The following is a 17,492-nucleotide window of genomic DNA, read 5'->3' as shown; positions in this document are numbered from 1 at the left end:
CCATCATGTGCCCTCCTTTTATTTATCCCCTCCTTCCATCATGTACCCTCTTTCTTCAACCCTTCCATCTAGTACCTTCTCCTCTCTCTGTCCACTTCCATCCAGCATCTGCTCCCCTCTTTCTCTCCTCCCATTTCCTTCTGGCATTTGCTGCCTTATCTCTCCCATCTGCACTTCCATCCAGCATAGGCTCCCCACTACCATCCAATGTCTGCCCTTTCTCCCTCCATCCACCCCTCTTCAATCAGCATCTTCCCCCTTTCTTTCCCTCCAATATCCTTCCCCCTTATGTCTCTCCCCTTTCTCTGTACATCAATTCCATCAGCACCACCCTTCCATACCACCCTGCCCCTTTTCTTTCCCTCCACCACTCTTCCATTCCAGCAGTCCTGCTCCTTTCTCTCCCTTCATGCAGCAAGGTCCCACGATGGAGACGTCTAACCTCGGCCTGCCCCGGAACTCTTACTGCAGCAGCCGCCCGTCTAGGCAGGAACAGGAAGTGACTGTTGCAGTAAGAGTTCCGGGTCAGGCCGAGGTTAGACGTCTCCACTGATGGATACAGCGCCGCCGCTATAACATTTAAAATAATAGCGATCCGGGGGGGGGGGGGAGAGTCCGGAGCTGCAGGGGAGAGTGTTGCGGTACCCAGCTGGAGGGAGAAGGAAGATGAGGGAGGAAATGAAAGGAGATGCATCTTAGGCGATCAGGGCAGACCGCCGCCGCTTCGTGTGTGCGCTGTGACGAGAAACTTGTGCGCTGCGATGTAATATTTTGTGCGCCAGCGCACGCCAGCGCAGCTTAGCGGGAACACTGGTACTGAGGCTTGTATGGATGTTGCAGGGACGGGGCAGTGAATGAGATGACAGTGAAGGGGATGGCGGTGATGGTGATGGGGCAGTGAAGGGCATGGCAGTGATGGGGCGGTGAAGGGGGATGGTGGGCCGGGGATGGGGCAGTTATGGGGACAGATTTTTTTTCCCCGTGTCATTCTCTACTCTCTTCTTCTGTCTTGCGATGAGTTGGGTACCTGCTTGATTGTAGTTCTTAACTGAGATGCCTACTGACCTATCTTTAATAAATCATTAAAACAAAACCCTATCTCTTCCTATAGAATATACTGAAGCATATATATATCTTTACAATATAGTTCTTCTACTGACCCTAACTAATTAAAAATAAACAAATAATTAGGGAACCCTAAACTGAACCATCTCTTATGCAAAATTATTTAAATGCTCTCAGTCTTTAAAATTTTATCCACAAACAAAAAAACCACAGAGACAAAGGCAGTTTCCAACACACACCTGCCTCTTTCAAATATTTCCTCCCAACCAGCTTCAACTGTCAGCTCTAGAACCTTGCTATTGTAACTGCATCATCTGATCTCTGCCAGAAGCAGAACAGCAGAGAACATTCTTTCCAAACCTGCACATGCAAAGCTAGAAAGCCACAGCAAATACAAATACATAAATTATCCCATTAGCCCCAGGATTCATATATTTTTAACCCCTAGGGGTTACAGGTATACTTACTGAATACTTAGGTTGTACATATCTTGTTTCTATCTCTATCTTTATCTTTTCTATCTTAATATGTTTATTGGATTTCCTTTCAGTAATCAATTGTTACATTGTAAACCGCTTAGGTCAGTAAAATGCAGGAGCAGTATATCATATATACCCAAAAATTCACAGGTATGGTATTTGCTGAATAGTGTCTGGATAGTTAAAGGACTCAGGAGGAGTGTTTGTTGTTTTACAACACTGTGCACTTGAAATGTAATTGGGCCTAACAGTATTCTTCAATGTAGGGTAAATACTGATGTCATTCAGGAAAAGAGAATTGGGCAAGTCACTTAATCTCCCCATTGCCCCAGGTACATAAGAACATAAGAATAGCCTTACTGGGTCAGACTAATGGTTCATCTAACCCAGTAGCCCATCCTCATGGTGGCCAATCCAAGTCACTAGTACCTGGCCAAAACCCAAAGAGTAGCAACATTCCATGGTACTGATCCTGGGCAAGCAGTGGCTTCCTCCATGTCTGTCTCAATAACAGACTATGGACTTTTTCTCCAGGAAATTGTCCAAACCTTTCGTAAAGTCAGCTACGCTATCTGCTCTTACCACAATCTTTGGCAATGCGTTCCAGAGCTTAACTATACTCTGAGTGAAAAAATATTTCCTCCTATTGGTTTTAAAAATATTTCCCTGTAACTTCATTGAGTGTCCCCTAGTCTTTGTAATTTTTGACGGAGTAAAAAATTGATCCACTTGTACCCGTTCTATTCCAGTCAGGATTTTGTAGACTTCAATCATATCTCCCCTCATCCATCTCTTTTCCAAGCTGAAGAACCCTAACTTTTTAGTCTTTCCTCATTTGAGAGGCGTTCCATCCCCTTCATCATCTGGGTCGCTCTTCTTTGAACCTTTTCTGGTATCGCTATATCTTTCTTGAGATAAGGAGACTAGAATTGAATGAAATACTCCAGGTGAGGACGCAGATGATACAGAGGCATTATAACTTTCTTAGTCTTAAGAACATAAGAATTGCCGCTGCTGGGTCAGACCAGTGGTCCATCGTGCCCAGCAGTCGGCTCACGCGGCAGCCCCCAGGTCAAAGACCAGTGCTCTACATGAGTCCACCCTCACCTGCGTTAACTATTCCTTTTTAAATAATTTCTAATACAGTAGTTCGAAGATATCCTTTTTATAAACTGCCCAAAGAGCTGTGCTGGGATTTGATCTTACAACCTCAGAGTATTGAGGTATCAGCTCTGACACTGAGCAATGGAATTTAGCTAATAAACCACAAACCTAGCTTTAAGGTGAGAAGAAAGGAGGGCAACTAATGGGTGGAAGAAGGCAGAGAGAACTCCTCCTTCTTGCAACCTTCTTGCCCCTACCTCCTCCAGGCCAGTTTTTTTGTCACAATCTTCCCTGAAGATGACTTACATTTTCTTTGACATCACAAAAATCTTACCTGATAAAACAACTTTTTTTCTCAGCTAATAATTTGCTAGATGCCAGCTACTGTTCATAATGCAAGAGACTGGAATTTAAATTAAACATTCCTCATTTCTGCAACCATTGTTGTGGATTGTCTATAGAGAGCTAAATGCTTTGAAGAGCTATTTTGACAGATCTGGGCCTTATTTCACATAATGTGTAAAAAGGATTTTTTTATTATTATTATTTTGGATTTACAAACAATATATTTTCATGAATGCATGCATTTAATAGAAGGTGTTAATTGTCGCTTTCCACCTTCTAGAGGTCAACTTAATTAACCACCTCATAGATACTAGGCACACATTAATGAGTATGTGAGTGTTGTGCTTGATGTTTTGCATTTCTTCTTGCACTTCATTTGCAGCCATCCCAGGTATCAAGCGGGGGAGGGATTCTGATTTTCATCCATTTAAGGTATACCTTTTTTTTAGCAGTGCAGTTAGATTTCATGGAAGGTATCAGGTTTTCAGAACTGGGGATAGACATTGTAAATTAACAGCATAATCTCTAGATTCAACAGCTGCAGTGTAGACTTGCACTACATTGCCACCATTGAGGCACCAAGTAAAGAGCTGAGAGATTAGTTCATTAGTCATTAATCCCTCCAGTTTAGCTGCCAACTTTTGGTCAACTATATTAAGATCTAATGATGATTGTAGGAAGAACACTGGAATTATGCCTGTGGGCCACCTAACAACTATCAGATACTATCTAATCACCAAAGACAATCAATTAGAGATCAACTGAATTTTGGCTTTGGCTTCAGTACCGAAACCAGTCTGAAATTTGTGTTTAGCTATGTTTCGGCAGAACTTTATTCTAGCTCCTCTAACTCTCCCCACACCTAGAGTTATCAGACATCTGTGAAAACCCAGACATGTCCTCCTTTTGGACTACTGTCCGGGTGCCCAGAGGGATTTACAAAGCCTGACAGTTTGTCTGGATTTTGGAAATACCCAACCTCAGGGCCGTGTCTGGAAGGCATCTGCGCATGCGCGGATGTTGAAGCGATGATGTCATATGCATGTACGTGTGCATGTGATGTCATCACGTCAAAGTCCACGCTTTCGCAGATATGGTCCTGAGATCGTGGAGGTTAGGGGGGGGCAGAACAGGGGGAGGCAGAATGGAGAAGAAATATAGCACCTCTACCCCCACCCTTGAAACAAGCCCTCTCCCTCTTGCCAGTGCCAGTTCCAATCTGAAAATGGTTTCCACAACTTCCGGTGGCAATCTCGAACACTGCGGCCACTTTGGAAGTAGAAAGGTCATGGACAAGAACAACTGCCCCAACTACTCACTAGGCCACTACGGGATGAACAGTAGGCCTGGGGGGACGGATTGATCTGAGAGAGGGTCTAGTTCTGTGCACAGGGCGGAAAGAAAGGAGGGAGCAGAGCTCTGTTTTGTTCACAGGGGGAGGGGGGCTTGTACTCTGCATTGGGGAGGAGGAGGAAGGGGTGGACCAGGCGAGATCAGCCTCTAGCTGTCAATTTGGTTTTCAGTTGCCATAACACAAATATCAGGATCTCCCTGTCTAGGGGGCAGACCAGCAGTTGGGGTTTCACACAGATACATGAGGTTAGTAGCTGCTAGTTGGACCAGAACTGTGTGTATTTGGGATGGTGTACCCTGCTGCAGAGGTGGGTGGGGCGAGGGGGGGCTATGCCCACACCCCCTCTTTCAAACCTTGAAGTCACCAGATGATGCGAGGGCAGGAGGAAAAGACCATGGGCGAGTGAAGGGAACAGAAAGAAGCACCCCTCTCTTTCAAACCTCGCAGCTTCAGCAAGGAAAGCACTCGCCATTACACCGGCTGCGACAAAACAGCTGCAGTTAAACGGCTATGCTGTCCTGTCCTATACTGAAACAGCCATCCTGAATCATCTTAGACCCAGGGTTAGGTACAGACCACATGAATAATAATCACAGTTCCTTTTGCAGAAATTTTTTTTAGAAAAGATTGCACTATTGCAATTGAATTCATTTATTGATAAGGTAGATTTGGATCCCAATCAGTTTGGATTTCACCAGGCTCATAGTGTTGAGTTATTATTAGTGTCACTGCTGGATGTTTTACACTTAGGTATTGATCAATGAGCCACATAGTGCTTGTTCTTACCGGATGTTTCAGGGGCTTTTGATTCTGTGGATTTGCAGAAACTGCTGTTGAAGTTGTAAAGTCTCAGAATAAGAGGTAATGTGTTATGAGGGTTTCCTACTTCTTTTGTAGGACATACTTTTCATGTACACAGTGGCATAGTAAGGAGTGGGGGCAGTCCTCCCCGGGCACCAGCTCCCGTCCTCCTCTCTGCCTCCGATCCTTCCCCCCCCCACTACCGTGCGAGCGTGCCCCTTCCCTCCTCACGTACCTCATTAACATTTCTGGTGCGAGCAGCAACCCCCAAACTGATGCTCGCTCTGGCGACAGCTCTTCCTCTGACTTCACTTCCTGGACCTATGCCTAGGAAGTGCCATCCGAGGAAGAGGCGACGCAAGCACAAGCAGCAGATTAGGGCTGCCGCTCATGCTGGGAATGTTCAAGAAGTGCAGGGGAAGGGAAGGGCGCACAAGTGCATTGCAGGAGTTGGCTGAGGAGGAGCAGATGGGGCGGGGGGGGGGGGCAGAGAAGAGGGCAGGGGATAGGCCAGACCTACAACACATTCTGAAAATCAATTAAAACTGCTCTATTTGACAAATTCTTTGCTTAATCAGATGGCCTCTCTCAGGTATTCCTTCCCCTTTCTACCCTAATGTATCATGTAACATCTTTCTTCTCTCATATATTCATACTTCTCCAATTTACTATGTAACATCCTTCTTCTTGCATTTTGCAATTTGCTGATTGTCCAGCCTTCTTTCTATGGGAACCGCCTAGAAGTCAGTTTGACTATGGCGGTATAGAAAAATAAAGTTATTATTATTCAAGGTTTCAAGGTTTATTAAATATTTGATAAATCGCTATATCTTTATACAAAGCGATGTACATTAAAATACAATTAATTAAGATAAAAACATACAATAAATATATAAACATTAGATATTGGACAAGACAGACAACAATTGGGAGGAAAGGGAGGTTAAAGTTACATATCTTATAATAAGAAACACATTTAAGGGTAAAACATTGAGGAGGTAGTAAAATTCTTGAAACGGAAAAAATTTTATTAAAAAGCAAAATTTTTATGTATTAAAAATCTTTTTAAAAAGAAATGTTTTTAAAGATTTCTTAAAAGAGGGAATGTCTTTTTCATTTTTTATATATTGGGGCAATAAATTCCACCATTGGGGGCCCACGACTGAAAACATGTCTAATCTACGGGTGCCTATAATTTTTAAAGATGGAATAACTAATAAGTTTTGGGAAGATGACCTAAGTGCGCGTGCGGAGCTATAGGGAATTAGCATTTTAGAAATGCACTGAGGTTCTTTGAAAATCAAGTTTTTAAAAATAAGTAGTAAAACTTTATATTGTATACGCTGGCAAATAGGAAGCCAGTGTGCGTCTTTGAAGAGTGGAGTGACGTGATCAAATTTCCGAGCATCATAGATTAGTTTTATTGCCGTGTTATCACCCTCACTACGCCACTGCATGTACATGATTGGCATGCAATATCTGAAGAGGATGCAGTGGGCAGGGGAATGCCTCAAGGGTCTGTGCTTTCTGCATTGTTGTTTAATATATATATATATGACCTTTGAATTGTTAAATGTAGATTATAGATTATATGCGGACAATATAGTATTTTTTCCCCTGTACAGGCTTGGGGGTCTGAGATGAAGGAGCTGTTGTATTATTGTATGAAAAATGTTATTGACTGGATGGTTGAACAAAGATTAACCTTAAATGTGGATAAAAATGAAATGTTGTTTGTAGGGGAAAAATGAAGGGGAGATACGGCGAGAAAAGCTGAATGTGTTAGGTGTGGACTTGGCTGTGAAGCAAGATATGACAATTTTGTGGGTGGGATTGGATTCTAGGCTTACTATGAATTGTCAGGTGGTTAAGGCTGTTCGGACTTGTTTTTCTCATTTATATTTGTTATAGCACCTGAAACCTATGCTCTCACCCCATGATTTTCACACAGGAAGTCAATCAAAACTTATCTCTGACAAATTTTTCTGACTCCACTTCTGCCTTGATGCATTCCTAAAACACTCCCAGATAAACTCTATTAATCTTAACATGCTAATGTAATTTCAAAATTTTTTTGTATTATCGCTGTCTATATACAGTCTCTTCCTCTGTAAACTGCTCTGAACTATTTGTGGTATTGCGGTATATAAAGTTTTTTTATATATTTTTATTTATAACCTTTTCAATTTTAAATCAAGCATACATAACTTGAAAAACATCAGAAACAAACAAACAAAAAAGGAATCACATAATTATACAATCAAATGTATTGAAAACATTAACTAATATTTAGTCCACAATTTTGAAAATCAAGAAAGGAAAATTTCATCAGTTTGGAAATAAAATTCTATATTAGAATAACGGCAATAGGTAACCCAAGCTACAGCCGGATGGCATGTCATTTATCATTGGAATGAGATTTCAACCTTTCTTTTGGTCCAATAAAGTCTAAAAGCTGTTTGGGCTAAAAAAAAAAAAAAAATTCTTACTTTGATAGGTAATGTAACATTTTGCTGGAAATTTAACCAAAAAAGTAGCCCCAAGAGCTAGGACTATTGGCTTCAAGGCCAAGAATTCCTTCCTTTACTTCTGGATTTTCTGAGCCAGATCTGGAAAAATTCTAATATTAGAGCCCAAAAACTTATCATTGATATGTTGGAAATACAAACAAAGAATATTGCAGTATATAAAGTTATTAATAATAATAATACAGAGAATGGTGTTATCTATACTGGATTATTGTAATGCACTATACCTTGGAGTAGCTACAACAAGATATCGAGTATGATGGTAGCACCTAGATCTGCACATACTACACCCTTATTGTGATAATTACATCGGTTGCCTGTGATGCTTAGGGTACAATATAAAGTGTTGATGATTATACATCAAATGCTCCAATGTATTTGGACCGTTTACCATCTTGGTCGATCATTAAGATTAGAAAATGTTTCACTTTTGAAAAGTAATGTTTGCCCAAGGTATGCAGAAACTAGAGCAGCTGCCTGTTGTTATGCAAGGGTTAAATTGCGGAATTCCCTGTTGAGCGAGTTGAGGATTTGTGCTGACAAGGCTGGATTTAAAAGACTCAACTATTTGCAGCAGCATTTCTGAGGTTTAAGAAGATCTGGAGTACGAAAGCAGTACGGATATAATTCTTATTGCATTGTTTTATTTTATTGTGCATGTTTTTATGGAAACCACATAGGTGTAGATGGTATATACATTTAAAAAAAAAGTTTATTAAGTCCATGGCGCTCTATTAGAAACTTCTTGTGAAAGAATTTCAACTATATCAACTGGCAGTTCTTAATGAATGATTCATATTTTCCAGTGTTCATGATTGTTTCTGAGCTTCTTTACAGGAAACTTACACTATTGTTCTCTGCACCTTATATTGCACAAAGGAAGCTGTGATCATATAGCTTAGTATAAACTTGCAGAGCAGTCCTGCACTGTGTGTTTATATACATGCTTTTAATGAGTCACAATGGATTGAACATTGCGTTTAAAACAAACTAGTCAATCATCAAAACAATATAGCCAGCCAGAAATGGCCGCTGACCAGTTAAATCACTTGTTCAGACCTATCTGCTAACTTTCAGCAGCAATTAAGGTGCAAAATTGGTTAGTGGTCTTTGTCATATATCGTATGGGGACAGACTTAGAGATATTAATATGTATATTCTGGAGGAAAAGCAGGAGAGGGGATATGATAGAGATGTTTAAAAAACTCCAGAAAAAGAGGACATATGATGAAGTTGAGAGGTGATAGGCTCAGGAGTAATGGAAGAAAATACTTCCTTAGAGAAAGGGTAGTAGATGTGTGGAATAGTCTCCCAATGGAGATGGTGGAGATGAAGACTGTATCTGAATTCAAGAAAGCATAGGACAGGCTTGTGCGATCGCTTAGGGAGAGGAAGAGATAGCAAATATTGTGGATGGACAAACTGGATGGGCCAATCGGCCTTTATCTGCCGTCATGTTTCTTTGTTTCTATCCGCCAATATTCAGACTATTATTTCCTACTGAATATTGGGCTCATTGGCTAGCCCACTCGACATAGCTGATCCTCCAATTTTTATTGGTCGACTAAAAGGCAGGTCAAGCCTTAGCCGGCCAGCTGATGAAAATCAGCTTGGCTGGCTAACTGCAAGCTGCCGACCTTTGCCCCAGCTGGGCTGCCTCCCATGGTTCAATATTAGGTCCCATCTATTTTGGGGCCAGTCTGGGAATGGAGTCAGCACTTGGCTGGTTAAGTTCCTGTATTTATGCCTACACCAGACAGGGTAACCACATAAATAGGACTATATAAAACACAATCCTGTCTTTATGTGGCAATCCATAGCCAGTTAAGTCCCCAATATTGACTTGGGAAAGGGGCAAATCAGCACAGCCAGCTCAACATAGTCCTTTCAGAGCAGTCCTTTTAGCACAGGACATTTCATCATGGCCCTTTCAGCACAGGCTGTTTCATCTCTTAATATTAAGACATCCTCTTAGAATAGGGCAGGATTAATTTGTCGAGGGCCTCTAGGCACACAAGTACACTGGGCCCCCTGCCCTGCCCCACCCCACCATGCGCCCAGGCGGAAACAGGAAGCTGCGTCAGAGGGAAGCTTTGGGCAAGTAGCACCGCTTGCACAATTACAGTCCCCATTGTCTTTCTTACCCGCGTTGCTGCTTGTCTTACTTTCCGTTGATGGGGGGGGGGGGGCTGCCGCATTACTGATCGATGCTGGAGGGGCCCATCGCTGTTTGGAAAAAACAGTGTTGATGCCCTCCTTCATCAGGCCCCCCTGACCATTTCAGGCCCTAGGCACATGCCTACTTGGCCTATTGGTTAATCCTGCCCTGTCTTAGAATCAACCTTTTATCCCGGAAGTCTTTCCTCTGGACAATTTTCTGTTCCAATATAAAGGGAAACTTTATGATGTGCCTGATTGATCTGTGATGATGGCTTCCACCCCACCCCCACCCCCCTTCAAACCTTAAAGTCACCAGATGATGCGGAGACAAGAGAAGAAGACCACAGGTGGGCGAAAGGGAAAGGAAAGAAGAACCAGTGGGGGCGAGCTATGCACCCCTCTTTCAAACCTTGATGTCACCAGGTGATGCAAAGTCAGGAGAAGAAGACCGTGGATGGGTGAAGGGAAAGGCAAAAAGCACCAAGGGTGAGGGAGGTTATTCCCCCCTCTCTTTTAAACTTCGCAGCTTCAGCAAGGTAAGTGCTCTCCATTACAACAGCCACAATGAAACGGCTGCGGATAAACGGCCATTCTGAACTATCCGTGCTGAACTGTCCTGTACTGAAACAGCCATGCTGAATCATCCTAAACCCTATCGACTTAACCAACTATCTGCCTCTTTTACAAAGCGCGCTAGCGGCTGCCCTGCGTTAATGGCCCCGAAGCCCATAGAGATTTAAAGGGCTTCGGGGCTGTTGCTGCGCGGCTTTGTAAAAGAGGCCGTATATGTTAGCTGGCACCACTTAAACTGGAAATTCAGTGCTGAAGCCCAAACATGACCCAGCATTGAATATCAAGGAGTAACACCAGCAGCGGTTAGCAAAATGCTCACCATTGCCAACTGAATATTTGTGCCATAGAAGTTAGGGCCTTCTGATTAATAAAATTATATTTCTTTTTAGCCTACTTCCAACAAGCTAGTAATCAAATTATTTCCATGCACACCCAGGAAAAGGGGGGGGGGATATCTTGTTGGTTTATTCTTTAATTAAATGTATTGGATGGGAGGGGAGGGATATTTTTCTTCTGCATTGTTATTGATTGAATATAAGTGCTTGTTTTGATTATTAATGTCTGTATAATTCCTGGTACTTTGCATTAGTTTTGAAAAATTAATAAAGATTTTTTTTAAAAAACTAGTAATCAAATGAAAACAGCTGAATTTAGTCAAATTCATTGTGACTCCTGAGGTTAACATAAAAAATAAAATATTGGGGTTTTAATAAATAGCTAAGGACATAAAATGAGATGTACATGAAAAATTTGTTATATAACTACTGTGTATGCTGTGGTCTAAAGATGATATTTCAACAGTAGCTAATATGTCCTATATGAAAGCAGGATAACTATAAGGAATAAATATATATGCCTTACAGGCCTTTGGGTATATTGTACCTGCAAACCTGAAAGCACTAAGGTTTCCTTTGAAAAGACAGCTGGCAGGAGGCCAAAAAATCCAATAAACGTATATTTTCATCTGCTTTGAAGCATGTAAAAATTGTACAGGAAAATAATATATGCAGCATAGCCAGGACTGATTTTATTTTGAGAGCCCTGAGGTTAACATGGGTTAAGTGGTGTGCTTGCCAAGTTAGTCCACTTTAAAGGTTAAATAGACAGGTAGAAAATTAAACACAAAAGAAGAAAGACAGAAATCTTATTTTCACTTTTTGTCTTTATTTTGTTTTCTTTTGAGTTTTTAGTCTTGCTTCTTTTTATTAAATGGATGAGCACTAGGCAGTACAGATGTTAGTATGCCCCTCCATTCTCTCTTTATTGATTCTTACCCTGCCACTGCCCAGAAGGACCTGATTACAAATTGTGGGGGAAGGGGCCACAAGCCTACCCAGGCTCTCCTATGAATACACTGAGCAATAATAATAAAAACATCTCTTGTATTCTGCACATACCCATAATTAGTTCAGCGCAGATAATAATCAAGAACAAGGTCTATTACCTTGGAGTTACAGGAAAATTATCTATTACAAACTCATAAAATCATCAAGCTAAAAAATTAAACATTTTCCATCCCCAGGAATGTCTGTATCCTAGAAATGCCCCTTTTTTGAACAAGGATAATTTTAACAGGATTATTCCTGAGAATTAAGGCATATCTATAGGCAGAACAATTTCAAAACTGCCCTCCTTATTTACTGATTTTCGTATATAGCAACTAGAGGTACAAAAAGAGGAATGTTTATGGATTTAGTTGTGATATCAGATAGACATTTAGGCCCTCTTTTACAAAGCCGAGTGGCATGCGGCAAATACTCCAACACCCATTCAGCTCCTATGGATGTCAGAGCATTTACCACCCAGACTGCACTGCCGGCTTTAATAAAAGAGGGGGTTAGTTATTTTCATTCAGTAACCAGTATTTTCTAAAGATAATACATAGGAAACTGATTTTGAAAAATGAGTTACCCCATAAGCCACACAATGTGTAAAACTCTTTAAAAATTAGAGCCTTTTGGGTATGCAGCGAGTCAGTCAGTTACACTGGGACTGAGATTCAAAACCATTTAACCGGTCAGAAATGGCTCCTAGCCAGTAAAATTGCTTGTGCGGGATTGGAGGTGGAGCAAGATGTCTGTGATTACACTTCATCAATGTTAACCTTGGCACTATTTAAACACACTTAAATGAAGAACCATCAAATGACTATAATCAAATTACAGGCCTGTAAGTCTGACTTCTGTGGTAAGTAAATTAATGGAAATGCTTTTAAAACAGAGAAAAGTCAAGTTTCTGGAATCCTGTGGATTACACAACTGGAGGCAACATGGATTCACTAGAGGTAGGTCTTATCAGACAAATCTGATAAATTTCTTTGACTGGGTGACCAGATAATTGGATAGAGGATGTGCACTAGATGTAGTGTATTTAGATTTTAGCAAAGCCTTTGACAGTGTTCCACACAGACATCTGATAAATAAACTGAGTGCCCTTGGAATGGGTCCCAAAGTGACGGGATGGGTCAGGAACTTGTTGAGTGGAAGGTGACAGAGGGTAGTGATCAATGGAGATTGCTCTGAGGAAAGGGGTGTTACCAGTGGTGTGCCTCAAGTTTCTGTTCTTGGGCCTGTTCTTTTTAACATTTTTGTAAATGATATTGCTGTAGGGTTGTCAGGTAAGATTCGCCTCTTTGCAGATGATACCAAAATCTACAATAGAGTGGACACGCCAGCTTGAAGAATGGTCTGAAATTTGGCAGCTAAAATTTAATGCTAAGAAATGCAAGGTCATGCATTTGGGCTGCAAAAACCAGAGGGAACAGTACAGTTTAGGGGGTGAAGAACTTATGTGCACGATGGATGAGCGGGTCTTGGTTGTGATTGTATGTGGTGATCTTAAGGTGGCCAAACAGGTTGAAAAGGATGACGGTGAAAGCTAGAAGGATGCTAGGTTGCATAGGGAGAGATATGGCCAGTAGGAAAAAGAAGATATTGATGCCTCTATACAATATAAGACTCTGGTGAGACCTCATTTAGAATATTGTGTACAATTCTGGAGGCCGCACCTTCAAAAAGATATAAAAAGGATGGAGTCGGTCTAGAGGAAGGTTACTAAAATGGTGTATGGGGACAAACTTAAAGATCTCAATCTGTATACTTTGGAGGAAAGGCGGGAGAGGGGAGATATAATAGAGATGTTTAAATACCCACATAATATAAATGTGCATGAGTCGAGTCTCTTTCAGTTTTTTTATGGAAAGGGTGGTAGATGCATGGATAGTCTCTCGGAAGAGGTGGTGGAAACAGAGACTGTGTCTGAATTCAAGAGGGCCTGGGATAGGCACATGGGATCTCTCAGAGAGAGAAAGAGATAATGGTTACTATGAATGGGCAGACCAGATGGGCCATTTGGCCTTTATCTGCCGTCATGTTTCTATGTTTCTATGAATTCAAGACCCAAAAGTCAGCAGGAAAGGTCATGGCACAGTATTTTGGGATCAGAAAGGTGTTGTAATGACTGACTATCTTCCAAGGTGCCAAACAGTTAATGCAGAATACTACTGTAACTTGCCGTGCCAATTAAGGGAGGCATTGAAAGAAAAAGGAGAGGGAAGCTGTGGAAAGGAGTTCTCTTTTTTGCAAGACAATGCACCTGCTCACAAGGCTGGCAAAACAATAGATGTTTTGATGCAGATGGGGTTTCATTGCATTGACCATCCACCCTACTCACCAGATCTTGTTTCATCTGACAATTTGCTGTTTCCAAACTTTAAAAAGAGTTTGAAAGGGTGACAATATTCAAGTGATTCGGAGGTGATTGCAGCAGTAGAGCAGTATTTGAGTGACTAGACATCAGAGTATTTTTTGGGAGGATTACAGTAACTTCAGATATGATATGCCAAGTGTGTTGAACTTAGGGATGAATATGTGGAATAACTTGTAAATTTCATGGCTCCACATCATTCCCTTCTTGGCTGGCCTGAGAACTTGTCATTACCCCCCACTGTTCTAAACTCCTAGAGTATACAAAATCCCATGCAGTTGCATGCCAATCATACATTGGAGGGAGGGGGCTACTTTGGAGGCCAGGAAGGGGATGGGGGCATTAAAAGGTAGGGGAAGAAGGAGATTGATTTTGATATACTGCCTTTCTGTGGTTATAGTTCAAACAGGTACTTATTTTGTACCTGGGGTAATGGAAGGTTAAGTGACTTTCCCAGAGTCATAAGGAGCTGCAGTGGGACTTGAAGCTGGCTCCCCTGTTTTGAGGCTACTGCACTAACCATCAGGCTACTTCTCCACAAAGTTATGTAGTGGAGCCACATAACTGTCCTATGCAGGCTCCAGCTAAATACTGGCCAGGGCCTGTTCAGACTCCAGCAGCCATTCCCACCAAATTTAACTCCCATTCAGGGTCAGTGCCCGGACATGGCCCAACACTGAATATTTGGGGCTAATCCAGCTGGTGACGGTAAGACTCTGACCATCACCGGCTAAATATTGGTGGGGGGGGGGGAGTATTTCTTGACAATGCAATCTTTTTTCTGTGTTTAAAAAATTAGAATATTTCCTCACATAGCCCAAGCTACACAAAAGAAGCCTCTTATTAAGGCTTAGAATTCTTCAAATGGGGGGGCGCTTCTTTTTTTAGCTAATTAATTACTGTTAAATTTTTCTGCCCTTTGGTAGATTATATAATTCTGTTTTCAGCTTATAATTAAGCTGCTGTTATTTAATATACCATACAATGTGTCATAAATGGGGGGGGGGGGGTTATTAAATTTTCTTTCTTATATTGCTTCTTAGATCTTTTGCTTTTACCCCCTTATATTGAGTACTTTGTAATAACACCAGGGACTTTTTTTAATAATGCAATTGTTTTAACTTTCTTACTATTTTCTGTACATTATCTTATTTCCTTTTCAAGATATAGAGGTCCTTTTATTAAAGTGCGCAAACCGATTTAGCGCGCGCTAAATGCTGAAGCATCCATTATATCCTATGGGCATTTTAGCATTTAGCGTGCACCTTAATAAAAGGATCCCATAGTGCATTTGAAATTACATAAATTAAAAGGTTTTTTTAAAATTGCCTATCTGCTGATATTCGGCAGCACTTAACTGGTTAGTATTGCTGAATATTACCAGACCGCTAAACTGAAAGCCAAAACTTTTGTGAGTGATCCGGGGCTGGAGCTGGCACTTACATGTTTAACTGCTAACATATCATCTCTCTCCCCTTCAAAATTCTGCCTCATGACATATTCCACCAGTGTTGCAATGCTCACATCGCCCCTCTCAAGTCACTTCATTGGCTCCATTCATTCCATTTCTAGACCGCAAAACCTCACGGATCGATGCGGTTCACAAAAGATAAAGAACATAAGAATAGCCTTACTGTTGATATCTTTTGTTTTCCAACAGGATTTGGATTCATTTATGAAATTATACTTTAACTTTTCAAAAAATTTGTTTTATGGTAAAAGAATATGGGCGTACCCAGATGTGACAAGAATTACTCAAAAAAGAAGGAAACCGTTTTTGTCTTTAAAACAAGATGTAATATCCCTGGGTGCATCTTTCCTTCTGGCCTACCCTTGTAAATGCATTGTAAAGTACATACAAATTAAGTATGTGTTTTTTCTCCCAGATCAGTTAAAATCCTTCTTGGAGATGAAAAAGATAGCTTGATGAAGTATACACAGGTGCAATGAGTTAATGGTAGCAGACTTTTGAATTAGAGTGTTAAGCCTTACTTTTTAATTTTTATGCATTCTGATTTATTCTCTCCTATTATATAGGCTGTGTTCCCCTTATGTACTCCCCTTATTATTAACATTGTGGTCTAAGGAAGGATTTATAATTATTCTGCTTGTAAATTTTTGATGATTTATGTTAGCATTATTATACTGTATTTCTATAACAAGAAGTTTTTTTCTTGTAAATTCTGCTGAAAATAAAAAAATAAAGAATAGCCTTATTAGGTCAGACCAATGGTCCATCAAGCCCAAAATCCCGTTCTCATGGGGGCCAAATCACTGAGAAACTACAGAATAATCATTGATCAATTTAATTCTCTACAAATTTTATAAACAAAAATGATTTTAGTAACATAATGAAATGCATGCAGGGCCGGATTAATCAATAGACCCAATAGGCAAGGGCTTAGGGCCTGAAACTTTGAGGGGGACCCGCTGAAGGAGGACAACTCACCTTGCCATTTTTTTAAACAGCAACAGCCCCCTCCCAGCATCAACGGCAACGGACCCCCCCACGGCAATGGCAACGGGCCCCCCTCCCCCACAACAATGGCAACGAGGCCAGATCTGTTACAGGAAGGTCCCGCGATGACTGCTTCTGCCGGTCCATCCTCCTCCGACGTCACTTACTTGCTCCAGAAGAAGTGACGGAGGGGGATGGAACGGCAGAAGTAGTCATCGCGGGACCTTCCTGTAACAGATTCAGCCGTGTTGCTGTTGCTGCGGGGGGACCCGTTGCCATTGCTGCGGGGGGGGGGCCCGTTGCCATTGCTGCGTGGGACGGCTGTTGCTGCGGGGGGGGGGGGGCATTGCCGTGGGGGGTAACCCATTGCCGTCAGCTGTTCTAATGCTGCTTTCGGGCAAAGGAGCTCAGCGGGCAGAGCCGGCAGCTGTAATGTTTGGAGGGGGAGAGAGAAAGGACCATGGAAGGGTGGTAGAGGGAGAAAAAGGGGGCAGGGTGGTATGGAAGGGTTGTGAGAAGGATGGTATGGAAGGGTGGTAGAGGAAGAGAAAGGGGGCAGGGTGGTATGGAAGGGTTGTGAGAAGGATGGTATGGAAGTGTGGTGGAGGAAGAGAAAGGGGCTGAAGGAATTGCTGTGCAGGGGAAGGGGAGAGATATAAGGGGAAGGATACTGGATGGAATTGGGTTGAAGGGAAAGAAAGGGGACAGATGCTAATGGAAGGGAGAGGAGAGAGTGAAATGCCCGACCATGGGGGTGTGGGAGAGGGAAGGGGAGGAGAGGAGAGAGATGCCTGACCATTGGAGGAGGTAAGGGAAGATGCTGGATGCCACACCAATGGGGGGGAAGAAGAGATAGAAGGGAGAGGCAGACAATTTCTGAAAGAGGTACAGAAGGACAGAAGATGAAAGGAAGAGAGTGA

The sequence above is a fragment of the Geotrypetes seraphini genome, chromosome 2 (genome assembly GCF_902459505.1).
Source record: "Geotrypetes seraphini chromosome 2, aGeoSer1.1, whole genome shotgun sequence".
NCBI lineage: Eukaryota > Metazoa > Chordata > Amphibia > Gymnophiona > Dermophiidae > Geotrypetes > Geotrypetes seraphini.
Note: the sequence above shows the minus strand (reverse complement) of the source record.